General features: G+C 36.0%; 1 protein-coding gene and 1 long non-coding RNA gene across 2 annotated transcripts in view; one reads left to right on the forward strand and one right to left on the reverse strand.

Moving 5' to 3' along the window:
- Positions 1-17,026, reverse strand: part of adam19a (ADAM metallopeptidase domain 19a) — a 117,514-nt gene that overhangs the window by 96,867 nt on the left and 3,621 nt on the right. The gene's annotated exons all lie outside the window — the stretch shown is intronic.
- On the forward strand, positions 728-5,219 carry LOC135764920 (uncharacterized). Its single transcript, XR_010540356.2, has 5 exons — positions 728-1,037; positions 1,585-1,639; positions 2,093-2,243; positions 2,398-2,556; positions 3,898-5,219. It is a non-coding gene; the product is annotated as an uncharacterized lncRNA (long non-coding RNA).

Genomic DNA, 17,026 nt, shown 5'->3' on the forward strand with positions numbered 1-17,026 from the left:
TTCATTTTCGGTTGACATTTTTTATTTCGGCCCGAATCCGATAATGCCATTTTCGGCCGAAATGTTCGGCGACCGAAATTTCGGTGCACCCTTGGTCTATAGATAAAACTAACTAACACTAAAGTTAACTGCACTGTTAAAGTTTTTATAAAAGCATGTTGGGCAACCCAACACAAAGAAAAAATCTTGAAACAATCTGTGATCGTGGACCACAAAACCAGTCAAAAGGGCCAATTTAATTTAACTTGAGATTGCATATATCATCTGAAAAATGAATAAATACACTGTAAAAAATTACTGTTAAAAAACGGGCAATTTCCAACAGTAAAATACTGTTATTTCAATAAACAGTTTGATACTGTAGATTAACAGCCAAAGGCCCATAAAATAATTTTTTTCTGTAAATTTACAGCTTTGAACTGTACACCCATTGGCGCCTGAAAAAAAACAGTCTTGCGCTGTAAAAAGCAGGATATGGCACTACTAACCAAGTGTGTGTGTGTGTGTGTATATAAAATAATGTAAAAGGTAGACAGTTGTTAATTTTTTTTAAACTATTAAATGTATAGTTTAGTATCCATCTGTTTTGTTGTGTCAGAAATTATTAACAATACAAATTGTTTATTATTAATCTTAAATAATAACAAAGCTTGAACATTTTATTTTGTTTAAAAGACAAAGAAAATCTTTTTCTCAAAGATCAATTCTATAGTTGAGTGAAAAAACAAAAAGGACTAATTTTAATAAAGTGTTTTTGTCCTCTTAAATAGCAAAAGCATAACACACTAGCTGTACCTACTCCAAAATAAATACAAATAAATAAAATTAAAAAATTCAAACTAAGAAAATAATTTAAATAGTCAGGCACACACTGCTTCTCCGCCCACTTCCGGCCTCGGCCGGTATAGTTCTGCGTGGTGGGGAGGGGGGATTTTTAACTCATCACTCTTTTTCAAAACAGCGCGGTAAACAAGATGACGTCGCAGCTCATCTCTTCTCCTGCTTTTCCTCCATTGTTACAAAGGACACGATTCAATGTAAGTTTGTAATTTTGTTGTTGTTTCATTATGCTTCCCTCAATTTGTAATAAGTCTTTTAAGAAGTATTTGTGACTCTGCTACCTGACGCGAATCGCGTTTTGAAGGCAGTTCTTAACATTCGTTAACGTTACTCAGTTTTCTCCAACCTTTGATTATTACAGCAAATACTTTGCTTGGTTTAAAATGTGCGATATAAATTCGACATTTTTAGTAGTAACTTTAATGTGTATCTGTTGTGTGTTTGATTTTTAATACCAGATGCACATGTGAAGTTAATTTACACCACGCAATATAATAATTCACGCAAAAGTACGTTACTCGTATTTGATCGAGATTTACACGTAGGCTTTTATGTAAGTTGGTAGTCTTATTCAAAAAGCCAATGAGGTCGTTAGTCAGTAGCAGTTATTTTTGACTGTTTTTAGCGCGAATCGCGTTTTGCAGAGAGACGTTGACAATCAACAACAGGTCAAGCATTTTCAAGTCTTCTCCAAAAAGTTAATAACCCGAAATAAATAAATTGTTTTATTTTTATCTTGTACAGGAATCATACAATCGATGTACTTGTATTTCTGAGACGGTAAACAACGCTATATTAGGTAAGTTTAACCACATGTTTTCTTGCAAACTTTGTATTGACTTAAGCAGTACAATCTGTGCATTTGTGAGGCACATGCAAGTACACAGACACAAATTGTGATACAAGCAGTGCTTGGCCTGTGTCTATTCTGTGTATTTTAATGCACGAAGAACAGAGAAATCTTAATGATGAAATAGCTTCTTACAAACATGTAGATTTCACCACAGAAAACATTCACTAATAAACTGGAATCGTGTGGATTATTGTAATGCTTCATTTACATGTTATTTTGACTATGGGCTTCGCTTACTTAGGTTGGACATGTGCAAAGTTCCAATTTACTCATGAAAATGTATGTGTTCTGATAACAGAAAAGTCATAGACCATTATCTAAGCATAACTGGAAAAAATACACCCTGAGAACTATTTATTTATTTATTTTATTACAGATTTTTTAAATATATATTTTCAGGGAGGTCAGAGATGATTATCCTTGAGGGTCATGTGATTTGTGAGGCCGTATACCCCAGATTTCGGACTGCAAGATTTCTACTGTTCGCAATGTACTACGTCTTAAATCTTCAGTATCCAGAGGCATGTGGCACATTGGATTTTATTTAGAGGTATTTTATTTTTCTTCTTCTGTAACCTGTAAATTGCTTTCTCTTTTATTACTCCCTAATTTCAGCAACTATATATTTAATGCATTAATTAAATTAAAAAGGGTTGACTATGTAAGTGGTTTTTTTTTATAAATATATTTATTAATACCCTTAGACAATTTGTCGGCTAAACCCTGAAAAAGGCTTGAAGACCAGCAAAGTCAAGGTTGTTAAGAAGACTGGAAAGAATGTGAATAAGAAGACTGCTACTGTCAACCCAGAAGTTGCATCCCTCCTAAAGAACCTCATCCGTTTCGAATGGGATTTTGTCTAGGTAACTAAACTTAATTACCCCCCATCACTTACATGCTTGCTGAAAGAGTTACCACCTCTAATCTACATTCAAATTCAGTGGTAAGAGTGTATGTTAACTCTTAATTATACACATATAGTATGTCACAAAAGTGAATACACCCCTCACATTTCAGCAAATATTTTAGCATGTCTTCTCAAGGGGCAATTCAATAGAAATAAATTAAAATATATATTTACTAGTACTATAAAGTATATATAAAGCAGTCAACGTGCTCCTTGTATAGCAGTATATATTTACTGTCCTGGGAAAATACCTTAACATGCAGCCATTATTGTCAAAATAGCTGGCAACAAAAGTGAGTACACCCCTTACATTATGGTAATGAGCTATGACGTGGTTTGATGACATCCAACCTAAAGGTGGAAAAGTATTCCAGAGAGTGCATTCGGGCATCAGAGTGGCCACTACTTTTTTTCTATAGCGTTGTTGGCAGGGCAACCAGAGCGTTTTTTGATGCTCTTGTCGGCAGCACTTGTACATCTGTTTTTGAAGCCAGTTTCTGCAAATGACGCATAGCACAAGGACTCAACTTCCTTGATTGACCCTTGCATGTCCTGTTCCGAGTGGAAACAGTCTTGGAAGACTTCTGTAAGACCCTAGCCACTGTACTGGAACTCAGTTTCAGGTTGTTACTGACCTTCTTATAGCCTACCTAGGCCATCTTTATGGACAGCAACAATTCTAATTCTTAAATCATCAGAGTTGTTTACCATGAGGTGCTATGGTCAACATCCATTGGTCAGTATGAGAGAATTCTACTCAAAGCATCAAATTGAACAGCTCTAATACAAGATAGACATGCATTGTCCTTACAAGCAGATGAAAACATGAATTATGAATAGGACATGTGGCTTTGCATGTTTAAACCATATACATCTATTATCACTTAGGGTGTACTCACTGACTTGTTGCCAGTTATTTTGACATTAATGGCTGTATGTCAAGTTATGTTCAGAGGACAATACATCTATAGTTCTATACAAGAAGCACTAAAACTCTGAAACATATCCAAATTTCATTTCTGTAGTATTGTCTCTTTGAAAAGATACTAAAATATTGCTAAATATGTGGGGTGTACTCACTTTTGTGACATACTGTAATTGTTCACTCCTTTCTGGCTAACTAGAAAATCCAATCACTTTTACACACAGCTGAACTGTCTGGTCTTGACCTGCAGTTCTGTTAAGATTGTGTTTTGTCTGATAAATTAAAAAGTGTTTTCAGAGTGTATGAGCACTAGCTTTTGCCATGTGCTATATTTTGTTACTAACATTTAAAAAAAATGTTTTCTATCTACAGACCTGGATTTCCTCTCAGGCCAGAGCGATCAGAAGCTGGAGTAAGACACTTAAATTTTTTTCCAACAATTAGTTTGAATAATGTGTTCTTCATTTCATGCCAGGTTTTAAAATATGTTGTGCCGTGCTGGCAGTTTTTTCTTCTTGTTGTAAGTTTGTTTTTAGCTCCTTGAGTTGCACTTTTTTCTGTGATTTCTGTTTTTAACTCTTTCCCGCCATTGACGAGTTTTTATAGCAATCCGTATTTCCGTTATTATGTTGCTCTTACCCAACTTATACAACCTGGAAACAACCCCTCAGGTCAAACAATTCAAACTCTGTGTATGTTTTGATTATTGCTCCGGATTTCTATCAGAAGTCTTTCACAAAATCGCCATTATCTCAGCTTTTTGCTCAAAATATGGTCTTTTTGAAGAAACCTACTCATATTTGAGAGGTGGTAAAAAAGAACTAATTTTAAGGTAGGATGAATTTTTTTTATTGTTGTTTGAAAGCAGAGGGGTTTGTTATTTTATTTGATTCGATTTGATATATTGAAGGTTTATATAGTTAAAGAAGAATGTTTTCTTGAAGGCATTAAACTTTTGTAAAAATCATTAAAAACTCTGGCACTGGCTGTCAACTTTTTTTAAAACACTGGCGGGGAAAGAGTTAACAATGTTAAATTTACTGTAACTGTTACTCCGTAGCTATTCAATTGCACTTTATTTTTGTGATGTGGTCTTACTTTACTCTGTGGTTGCTTTTTAATGGCACCTTTTCTCTGTGATAGTGCATTTATTGTTAAACATACTTGTAGATGTTTACAGTGCTAAAAGATTGTTTAAAGATTGTAATAACAGTTGTATTAATAAATGGAAAATGGAGCACTATGTCAGTCATTTCTCGTTTTTTATTAGATGTTAGGATATCAGACAGTAGAGTAAATATTAACTAACTTGTGTTATGTTTCACAACTTAAAAATGTAAGAAAACAAACAGTAATGAGTGTGTATAATTGTAAGAAATTGCTGGAACCGTTGCTGCCAGTACTTCACTGTAAAATTACAGCACAACTGTAAAATGGAAAACGGAGGCAACACTGTAAAATAACAGTATATGGCTGGAACCATTGCTGCCAGTACTTTACTGTAAAATTACAGCACAACTGTAAAATGGAAAACGGTGGGAAAACTGTAAAATAACAGCACAACTGTAAAATAGAAAACGGTGGGAAAACTGTAAAATAACAGCACAACTGTAAAATGAAAACACAGTGGGAAAACTGTAAAATAACAGTAAATGGCTGGAACCACAGCTGCCAGTATTTTACCGTAAATTAACGGGGAAATTTCTTACAGTGTAAGCTTTCCGTTGATGTATGGTTTGTTAGGTAAGACAATATTTGGCTGAGAATAAATAATCTGGAATCTGAGGGTGCCAAAAAATCTAAATATTGAGAAAATTGTGTCCAAATGAAGTCCTTTGCATATTACTAATGATTCATACATTTTTTATATATTTACGGTACTTAATTTACAAGATATTCATGAAACATGATTTTTACTTGGTATCCTAATGAGTTTTGGTATAAAAAAAATTTGCCTATTGCTACAAGTACAAATATACCTACTTATGACTGGTCTTTTGAGTCACATATACAGGTTGAACATGGGTGTGTAACAAATGCAGTATAGGTTTGGCGATATGGGCCTAACGGCATTAACTTAATCAATTCTTGTGAGACTGACTGAAATGGCCACTGGGTCAGACCATTATTCTCTCTCAATCACTCTTTATAAAGAGGAATAATCAGCCTCATAAATCATTTAATAAGTCTCAGCTTTCATTCACATGATTTAAACCCCTCTGGGCCCCCAATTTAGTGGCTATAATTACAAGCTTTGTGTCCTAACCAGCCACATCCGTTTGCCATGTCAGCACTGTTTAGGTGTTAGATGACTACAGTTGTAAACCTGGCTGTTTATTCTTCCTAATGTGTGACCCTGCCTATAAATTCAGGCTAAAGTCTCATAATCTTTTAGATTAGGAGCATTAAAATTTAGTTTAAAGCATTCATTTCACTATAATTTCAGTCTTTGACATGACCTACCTTACAGGTAGTCAACAGTAAAGACATCAAGATTATATTTTCACATCCTTACATACATTAAATCAGAAAAATTGGGTTTTTTATGCTGGTTTCACACCGCAATCGTGAGCAGGACAGCGTTTGCCGTGCAAGCCCATTCTGCTTTCACAGCGGATGCGGTTGCAGTTTAATAGCACTATAAAAATCTCAAGTCACATTACTTTATTTTGCATTTATGAGCAAAACCTCTTCAATACACCTTTTGACGGTCAGTGTAATTTATATAACTGTGATTTGTTTAATCCACGTTGTTTTCGTGCTGTTCTGATTCATGAAATGACAGATATAGACCCCATTATATAAAAAGCCCATGGCACATTATTAAATCTGTTTCTCTGAAGTTTACGATAAAATGAAACATTTCACTCAGTGATTGACAGCATGATGCAATGAATTGTGTTTTCTTTAACAGTATAAGCATAAAATTTTGATTTATAGATGTATCTGTGTTCGTCCTCAAAGACAAAATTAAACCACATACTGTAACTTAAGCATTTCCTTTCAGCTTGAACCATCACATTTGGGGTCTCACACAGAGCTGTCATGCACACAAATGTGAAAAAATAAGATCATTACTGACCCCGCCACATCCAGTTATGGCTGGAGTTTATAAAATATGATTTGATAAAAGGAAGAGATAGAATTGATCGGGATGGAGTGTGTTGGCATGCTCCTTATACAGTTTTTCAATTTTCTTCTCCATCTCCGAATTGTAATGGTCTCATCTCTTCTAATGCTAAAATATCTGTCTCGTCTACAGTCAGTTTGATCTAAATGGCTGTGGCTTGTCAATCATAATGTAATGCATTGCAAAGTCTATTCTGGCTGTACGCACTTCTTTTTCACAATAAACATCATCAAAGCCAAGTTAGTGTTCTGGGACTTAAAATAATCAGTAGGTTGTCTGCACAACATAAATCCAGAGAATCCATCAACACAGATGATAGCCCTCTTGAGAAAACCATTTTCCAAAACGAATAGGTTTAGAGAAGGCATTAGCTGCAAGCCAGCGTAGGACATTGTTCCCAAAGAATGATCTAAGAAGGCCGGAGTCGGCTTGAGGGCAGTTGCTCTTCAAACTGAGTGAAATTGACCTTTCTATGGTTGACAATTATCTATCCGTCTAGTCATTTAGCTGCCATGAGGGTTCCCAAACCGCCCCACTTTTCACTTCCTCTATTACCAAGCTTTTAAGGAAGGGACCCTGAGAGAAATATGGTGAGAAGAAAGTTTCAATTCACTTTCTTTCTTTCTTCCTCCCTTCCTTTTGTTTTCTTCATTACAAGTCTTATTAAACTAAAGAAAATCCAATCAATTTCTTTTGATTCTGCATTGCAAGCTGTACATTTCACTGGAAGTATAAAGTATATCTCTTATAAGACATTATTGTGTTATGTAGAGCTCAAAATTTCCTCCTAAATGCAAAAAGACTATTAATTGAAAATAATTAATAAGCAAAATTTTCTGTAAAAATTTTGAACAAAATAAAAAAAATCTGTGATTGAGCATGTAAATATAAAAAAATAATGGTAAGCTTATTATAATAATAATTTAAAATTTAGGCTGTTAGGTACGATTTTGCTAAAAATGTAAGTATGTACTGTACTGTGTAATTTCACATGGATGAATACATTAAAAAAATCAAAACAGCATCGTCGCTACCACATCACTTTGGTTCAGTGTATTCAAAATACCCATGCACAATTAAATGTTATTGAAAGAAAAACAGTTAAAAAAATTCCTCTAGGATACACTTAGAGGGCCACATACGCCACTAAGGCATGTTTTCACTTATGTCTGGAGTTTAAACTTATGAACCCAAGGAGGAAATGACTATTCAACAACAGTGCTTTTAACTGAATGCCAATATTGAAAGTCATATTCTATAAAATCCACACAGGATTTATTGTATGCTGCTTTATAAGCAGCAGTATGTACAAGGTTGAGGGCTGCCCTGATGTTGTGACAGACTGGATGTAACAGACACATTGGATATCATATCAGCTTTAAAATGTCAAATATTGCACCAGTTGACAAGGCAGGTTTCATCCATACCGTTTCCTAAATATGATAAAAGACCGTATCCAGCACAAATGTACATCACAATGACAGCACATGAGATACATGAAGCAACACTAATGTTAAGATTATATATCGATCACCAGGTGACAACAGAATACAAATAGAGAAAAAGCCAATATGATTATGATTTCATGCTGCTTCTGCAAATAAGAGAAAGGTGGAAACATATGAAAAGGGTATTTAAAGATCACATTCGTCCGGATCCCATTTTTTAAACCCTAGTTAGTGTGTAATGTTGCTATAATAGCATAAATAATATCTGTAAAATGATAAAGCTCAAAGTTCACTGCCAGGCGATATATTTTCTTTAAAGTCGCCATGAAACGGAAGTAGCGATTGCCTTATTTTCCTCGTGGTGACGTATATCCGAATGAAATGGCTTTTGAGATTAAATAAGGCAGGGCTGGATTTGAATTTGTCCATCGAGATCTGATTGGATCGTTTGAAGTTGGGTCGTGTTGCTAATTGCTAATAGCTGTGATCTTCTCCCTGACCCCGCCCACCTGCCATACTTTTGACCGGAAGTGAGAAGAGATCGTTTTGAGGAGGGGAGGAGATTTGCATTTTTGATTAAAGATTATGAGGACACACAAATTTTTAAAAAATAATGAAGCTCACAAATAAGTCATTTGTTAATAATACCACAATATTAAAAATATATATATAGTTTTTCATTTCAATTTCATTGCGACTTTAACAGAATTCGCCTTTTAAAGCCTACAGCGAACGGCTGGTTTGGACTACAGCCCTCTACTTCCTGTTTTAATGACGTCACTAGAACAGTTTCTTGACTAAACTCCGCCCACAGGAATACGTCAGTCGCCAGCTAAGCTAATGGCAAGCTAAGCTGCTATCGAATCACAACACACTAAACAAGTTACACAATCTCAATATGTATTTCTGAAGGAGGGACTTCATAAAACAAGGAAGACATCTGCCTATTTTGAGGACAGTGAAAGCAGCGGTATATAGATTGTGAGAAAAATAATGCGTTTTTTACACGTGAAACATGAACACATGTTATATTGCGTACTGTAAACACATCCAAAGCTTCAAAAACACAGAAAGAACGGGACCTTTAAAATGGACATTCAACCAATACAGTTTCTTTAAATGAAAGCCAATGAAAAAATAATTCCTAAAGTTGACACTTTACCTTCATAGTACTGTAACACAATATTTGCTCCAAATTCACAAAAAGCTTTTAGATCAGAATTGTTAAAGGTTCGTAATTTTATTGATGTAATGACAGTCAATTAACAAAATAATTCCCCAAATTAACAATTACATACTGTAACCCAATATTTACTCCAAATTCACAAAAAATCTGAATTGTTAAGTGTTCGTAATTTTATCAACTTTAAAATATTTTTTAGTTATAAGTTAATATACAGCGACTAAAGCTGCAAGCATAATGCCAGCAATTAGCAACAACAAAGTAACGCAATCTTTTTAAGGGAAGCTTGCCGACTTCCGCAAATGCGACAATGACCATTGGCTTCAGGAAGTAGGCAATGTCCTATGTGACAAAGTTGAAAAAAGTTCAATTTTATGCAAATGATAGGTGACTTTTGGGAGTGACTACCAGTGGAATTGAAGCTATTCATGTCATCTCGTCAGTTTCTGAGAGAACGTTTACTTATTTGTTTACAATTGTTACTAGGACAACCAGAATTGGAATGGTTCCTAACATGAAAAAGGCAAGCGACATTGGTACCATCCAAAACTCTGTATTAAACGGGCCCCAGGGCTAAATTATGAAAGATAGGGCTGTAACGATTAATCGTGCAAATACGCGTTTTCTCAATCAATAAATTTTAATAAATGATTGTGAAATCCCGGCACATCCCAAAGCCAGGGGGCACTCTCGTGCAGAAACTCCCTTTGTGCCACAGAAGAAGTAGCATTACAAATAGGGCTGTGACGGTTAGGATATTTTCTCACCGCGGTGAAGCATAAAAAAAATCATGCGGTTATGCGGTTAACCACACAACAGTAACCCCCAAAGCCCAAAAGCACAACCCCCCACCCCCGCAAAGCATCGGAAACGTCTTCTTATTTATTATTAAAACAACAAATTATATTAGCAATAACAACATAAAATAATATTTATTTCCATAGGTATAATATATATATATATATATATATATATATATATATATATATATATAGCAATACATATATATATTTTTATATATAATATATATAATAATTATATAATTTTTTGTCATCGTTTATAACCCATTTTGTACAATACATTTCGTACAATAGCAACCTGAAAAAAACTAGAAAGAACATGCCGAGCTTAACATTGTTTCTTGTAAGCAAAACCTTGATTCCAATTTCTTTAAACATTTTTAGAGTGTTTTTCGGGTAACACTCCGTGGATATAACGCACTCCTCCAAACGCAAAGGGTTGAACGTTAAATAATTTATTGCACAATAAAATGGGTTACAAACAATGACAAAAACTGTTCCATAATTCATATTAAACTCAAAAGAAACGAAAATAAATACTATTTCATGTTACTATAGTTAATATGTTTAATTATAATTTTTCAAAGCAGATACGAAACGAAATAACGTATTGCATCATCCCGTAAATAACTGACAAAACTTATGGATACTCCAATCAATGCTTTAAATTACTGCTGTCCATTTACATAATCAAGAAGATAATAAAACTTTTTTGATCCCGAGCTGGAGAAATTAGTTTACAGCATTAACGGGTCACGCGGTCAGTAAGCCCTCACCTGCCTGACTGATGTCACTATGGTACTTTGCTCCTCTCGCAAAAGTCTTGGAGATTTCCAACTGTCGTTGCTGGGCTGAAGTTTTATGCTTTACTAAAGGTATGTTTGGTGCTCCCAAGTCCGACAAACGCCACATGATAGTTAATCATCACAAGATGTGATTTTAGATAGTGGCATTTCCTCGCTACGATAGTCAGACATATAGGTCTACAGCCGACCGCGCTAGCCTTCATAACTATAGTTGGCATGTTTGACCATTATAGTTTTAAATAATTATGCTATTATTATCAGTACCAACGCGCATTTCGTGCTGCCCGGTGACATTCTTGCACCTGAATAATGTAATGCGCGTGGCTGTGAGATTTCCTTGCACTTGAGATTCATTTTGTTATTCGCGCAGTGAGTGAGTTCCATGGCATGCAATAAATATCAGAGCACCTGGGCATGACGCGCTTAAATTAATGGCTTCATGTTTAAGAAGATTGCGCCCGTGACAGTAGGCTATTGTGTGTATTTAAGTACTGAAACTAAGTAATTAAATAACAATTATAAGACATGCGCACATAATAAACCCCTATATATGTTTAATGCACCGTCCCTCCCCCTTGTGCGGAAAGCAGTTTTTTCTCTAGAACCCTTGAACACAGGATGGAAGACAGTAAATTATGATTAACAATGACTTTTGTGTATAGTTCATATCATACACCATATGACTTCTGTAACTTTCACCAGCAAAATAAAGAAAATATAAAAAAGTGCGGTGATGACGATGATGAACTCAGCACCGCGGTTGGCATCTCATTACTGCGGTGATGCGGTGACGCGGTTATCGTCACAGCCCTAATTACAAACGCTATTCCAGGAAATGTCTACAGGAGTATTTATATCGCTGTTCTTCAAATTGTTTCAGGTATTTTCATGATAATAAATACTTTTTTTAAATGCACCTTATAAACGACTCGTCGTAGTACACGCACAAGCTGTGCATGAAACAAGGAATCGCAGCCTTGCGATTCAGAATCGATTTCAGACAGGCATTTTTAATGGGACACACGATTAATCGTTACAGCCCTAATGAAAGACTGTGCTATCAAGCTCCGCCCTAAGCGGTTCTGCTTTTTGGTACTCAGGAAAAACATTTTTAAATTGTAGAAATAGTTTATTGGCAATGATGTCATGTGGAAGTTTGTGGAAGTGAAACAAGAATGCAAAAACGAACACTTCTGCTAATAGGCCAAGCAGGCAAAGCAGTATCAGCTGATGCAAATTATGTCAAAATGGTTAAATATTGGCCTTTTAATTGGCCCAGCCGATTTATCAGACTATCGCAGCAGCTGCGTGAGGGCTTTCACAGACACCACAGCCCTCATCTGTATGATTGACCAATCGGCAGACTATTGCTGAGAGACAGGGACTCATATAAAAAGGTAAAAACATGTCAATATCCGATACAGAAAGCATCTGCAATTTTGTAAGTCCAGGCCAATCAAAAAGGTGCAGCAGGGTGCAGTTTACGAACTGAGATTGTGTGTGCGTGCACGTGTGTGTGAGAGAGATAAGCTGGCACAAGATTGAACGTTGCTTCTGTGTGGGGAATCGCTTCTCTTTTTGCGCCTGGTGAGTGTACGAGAGAGAGAAAAAGAGAGAGAAAGAGGGAAAAAGAGAGATAGATCGGTTTGAATGAAACTGTTTCTATCACTGTTTCCAGGGTGCAGTTTAAACCAAATGCAATCACAAAGCACAACAGGGACTGCCATCTACAGTGACAGCTCTTAACAACACAGGCAAACTCCTCCCATACCTTTCTACTAACAGCCCTGCCATGGTCCCTATCTCTGTTTGCGGCTCTTTGTCCATCTGATTTATCCTCTGATTACTTTTGTCTGTTTAATTTGTCTATCTCTCTCACACAAACACACACACACACACACACACACACACACACACACACACACACACACACATATATACATGCAATCTTTCTCTCTCTCTCTTTCTTTCTCATTATATACAACCTGAAAATGTCAATTCATAATGCAATCTGACTCATACAGCCTCCAATCTTTTTTTTTTCAAATGCCATGAGTGTTCCTTGTGTAGGAGGGCAAGTGTTCATTTCAACCTGCGCTGTGATACATGGACAAATCTTATGCCTTCATCTGACAAAGAAAGAAAACTTTATGATGCTCTCTAGGTGATGGAGGACAGGACACTTGTGTAAATTTCACCACAACCGTTTCAAATGCTCTTGTAAAATCTTTTAATACACAGAATACCACAGGAACATTTGAAAAAATATACAGTATTTAAAATACATAATGAAAAGAGGATTTATAATGGCATACACTGGGCCTGCTTCTTGAAAAAAAAGATGATAGCGTTATAATAAGATTCCATAACCACACAACCCGCTTGTATGAAGAAAAACAACCATTATCTATTGTGTGAGCCAATTTATGAAAAGTCATTATCTTGATAGAAAAACTGTAGTCCAGGGACTAATGGAACATTCCAGGAACAAGAAGCTTTTTAGACATACTGATGAAATCCAAAGTCATCCATCTTTCTTCTCATCGCATAAACATAAGGCGTATAAATGAATAATGGCACTATAACTAACCCATGCAGCTGCGGAGAGCACAAAGCACTGTGGGTAGACCGCTGCGAAATGCTTGCCTTATTTATACCTCCTGTGCTATTATGTGCATATTTCAAATATAAGTCTGCAAAGAATAAACCTGGTTCTTCTTCCATGAGAAAAATCTTGTACTGTAGGTAAGGTTGTATTTGATTCGACACAACTATTATTCTCTTGCAGCATTTGTCTTATTTAATATTTGCTAAAGATATCAAATCATTCTTTCACAGTACACGCTCTAAAATATTATGTATTGGTTCAACCCATGGTCGAGTCAAATATCCGTGTTCGTGTCTGTTTTAAAAGATCGCTCTGAATGGGATCTCTATGAAAAGTCCGTTCTTCCATTTGGTATATTGTATGTTTATATATTTAAAGAAGAACATTTTCTGGAAGGCATTAAACTTTGGTGAAAATCATGAAAAACGCTGGCGCTGGCTGGCAACTTTTTTTTAAAACGCTGGCGGTGAAAGAGTTAATGGGCTTTTATCTGTCTATTACTCGCAATTCAAATATCAGAAAAAGCATGAATCAATGTGAATTGAACAAATCAAAGTCATGTGTAAAAACAAAATGGGCACACGCAGCTCAGGTGTGTGATGTAAAACAGACATAAGTCGCTTTACCTTTGCATTGTACAACTCGACCCCACTGAGCTCAGCTAGGGCTGGACCAGAAAATTCGAATATTCGAATATTCGTTGCATGGGTTGACATTCGATTTTCAGTTTTGAGATTCGAATATATATAAATATTTTTCAGCGTTAATGCAGAGCTTTTGCCAAGCAGGAAGTGCGCTTCATGCTCCCGCTCTGTAGGTGGCGCAGAGAGACCAACATCCATAGTCAACAGCCATCAAACAGCACCAGTGGAAGAGATCGCCTCGAACGGAAAGCGCGCTTCCTGCTTTGGCATTCACGCTAATAGTGTTGTAAATAACGTTCAGTTTCTTGCAAAAACTGATTGATTTGCTTCACAAGACGTCAATATGTCACACAGAGTTATGGGGGATTACTTTTGTATTGGATATATATGCTTTAGCTCTTAAAGTGTGCGGATCGGTTGACTTGCATGACGGAGCACTGGGGTTTCTGCAAAATATCTTCTTTATTGTTCTGCTGATGAAAAAAACATATTGATGGTGTAAGTGTTATAAATAAACTTGATTTTGAAAGTATGCTACCGTTTTATTACAGTTTGTTGAACTTCGTTCATTTATTTTCGTTGTTTTATTTAAATAGCCTACCCTACGTTGTCAGTAATTACTGTGCTGCTAATTTCTGATACGGGAATGTTTATTTGTTAGAAAAATGTTAGGCTACCTTATTAAAAGTATTGCTCTTGTGTTTTGTTTCACTAATGCTGTTCTCGCAGGACGCGTGACAGGCACGCCGCTTCCAGCTTGCGCTGTTCTGTAGTATTTTTAAAGTTTATTTCTTAAAGTTTATTCTAAACGTGTCACATGTCCATATTGCACGAAAAAAAGGCACTACACTCCCTTGAGTCCGCAGCAACACATCCGCCACATAATAAAACTGTAGATAAACAGACACACACACACAGATTCCTGCCTTTATTAAAGAGAAAAATATGTTCAGCCCCTCCTTCCGAAGCTTCGAATATTCGATTTTATTTCTACTAGAGCTTCGAAGCTCAAAAAATGGTATTCGGAACAGCCCTAAGCTCAGCACACTTTACTTTGGCTCGGTTTGCTTTTCCACTGCAGTTTAGTAACGTAGGATGGAATTACAGACTTATCATTATAGTTGTTCCGGTCTACCGCCGTGACATCATCATAAATGCGAATCGATGCAAACAAACACAAAACACAGGAGCAACGGAGCATATAGATGGAATTGTGTTTTTGATTCTCAGCATGTGGATGTTTTTCATTTTTAAAATGGAGTTTGGGAACTTGTACAACAAAAACAGATGACAACATCACTTTGTTTATTTTAAAGGGGATATTTTACAAGACTTTTTTAAGATGTCAAATAAATATTTGGTGTCCTCAGAGTACGTATGTGAAGTTTTAGCTCAAAACACCCTATAGATAATTTATTATAGCATGTTAAAACTGCAACTTTGTAGGTGTGAGCAAAAATGTGCCGTTTTGGGTAGAGATGTTCCGATACCATTTTTCTCTTCCCGATACCGATTCCGATACCTGGGCTCAGGGTATCGGCCGATACCGAGTACCGATACGATACCTGCATGTGTATCTGTATAATATACAGCTGTACATACTACTAGCCCTGTATGAATGGATATAACTGTTTTATGGTGTGCTTCAGACTTATTCCTGTATAAAACATGAACAAATACATACAGTGAACCACAGTATTTTTATTATCTGAAAGACATTTGACACTAATATTTATTTTTCCTATGAGAAAATCAGCCACAAATCGAACACTGTAAACTGAAAGGGTATTTTAGTTTTAGGAATAATTGGAAAAAATCTGCGGAATTCTGCGGGATGGTTTTAAATTAAATTATTTAAGCTATTAAATATTACAAAATTGCATCTAAAATAATTACTTTTTAAAGGCTTCCAATTAAAATGAATACACCAAACCAATGAGTCCTCTGAATTAAACTGGACCAACATGAACCAGATAATGTGCATGTCAAGATAGAATTCTAGTTTGTAGCCTATATAAATTGACATATATTATTGTTAATATATATTATAGCAGAATAAAAAGCTTGTGTTAATACGTTCTCATTATGAATTAAGCACGTATGAAGATAATTTCATCATTTTGACAACGCAATGTAAACTTTATATTAAACATAACAAGAGCATTCGTCTTGTAAACTGATTTGAAATGATGATGTGCTGACTGTCGCGTCACATAGACGACAGAGACAAGTAAGATCTGCGGTGAAACTCAGTGGTAAGTTTTATTTCATCTCATATATCAAACGGTTCATGCTCTTATCATTAAAAACAATCACAGCAAACAGCACACGCAGGGTTTATGTACTTATCAATGCTGCTCACAAACGCGCGGGGCTATGTATGTTTGCTTGTTGTCAATGACGGGACTGGTCACAAACACGCTCAAGCGCGGGGTATGTGTGCTTGTCAATCACGGGCATTAAATCCATCGAGTTCTCCGCGGAAATCTGCGGGCGCGGATTCCGTTGAGACATGTCGATGTTTTATTAGTCTGAAATACTAACAAACAGCGGACATACGGCTGCATGCTTTCATTCCTTCGCCACTCTAAGTAAACAATGGTTGCGTCACGCATGAGGTAACTTCCTGGTGTTTGCATTCAGAGCAGCGAAGAAGAAATGAGTTTCGCTTTGCAGTGTTAGCTTTAGTGTAACGTTAAGCTATAACGGGCATAACTACGTTTATTAAGAAAATGGTATCGGATCGGTACATGGGGTCAAGTACTCGCCGATTCCGATGCCAGAATTTTTTGTGGTATCGGCCGTATTTCCGATACTGGTATCGGAATCGGAACAACTCTAGTTTTGGGTGTGTCCTTTTAAATGCAAATGAGCTGAACTCA

This window comes from Paramisgurnus dabryanus, chromosome 2 (assembly GCF_030506205.2).
Source record: "Paramisgurnus dabryanus chromosome 2, PD_genome_1.1, whole genome shotgun sequence".
Taxonomy (NCBI): domain Eukaryota; kingdom Metazoa; phylum Chordata; class Actinopteri; order Cypriniformes; family Cobitidae; genus Paramisgurnus; species Paramisgurnus dabryanus.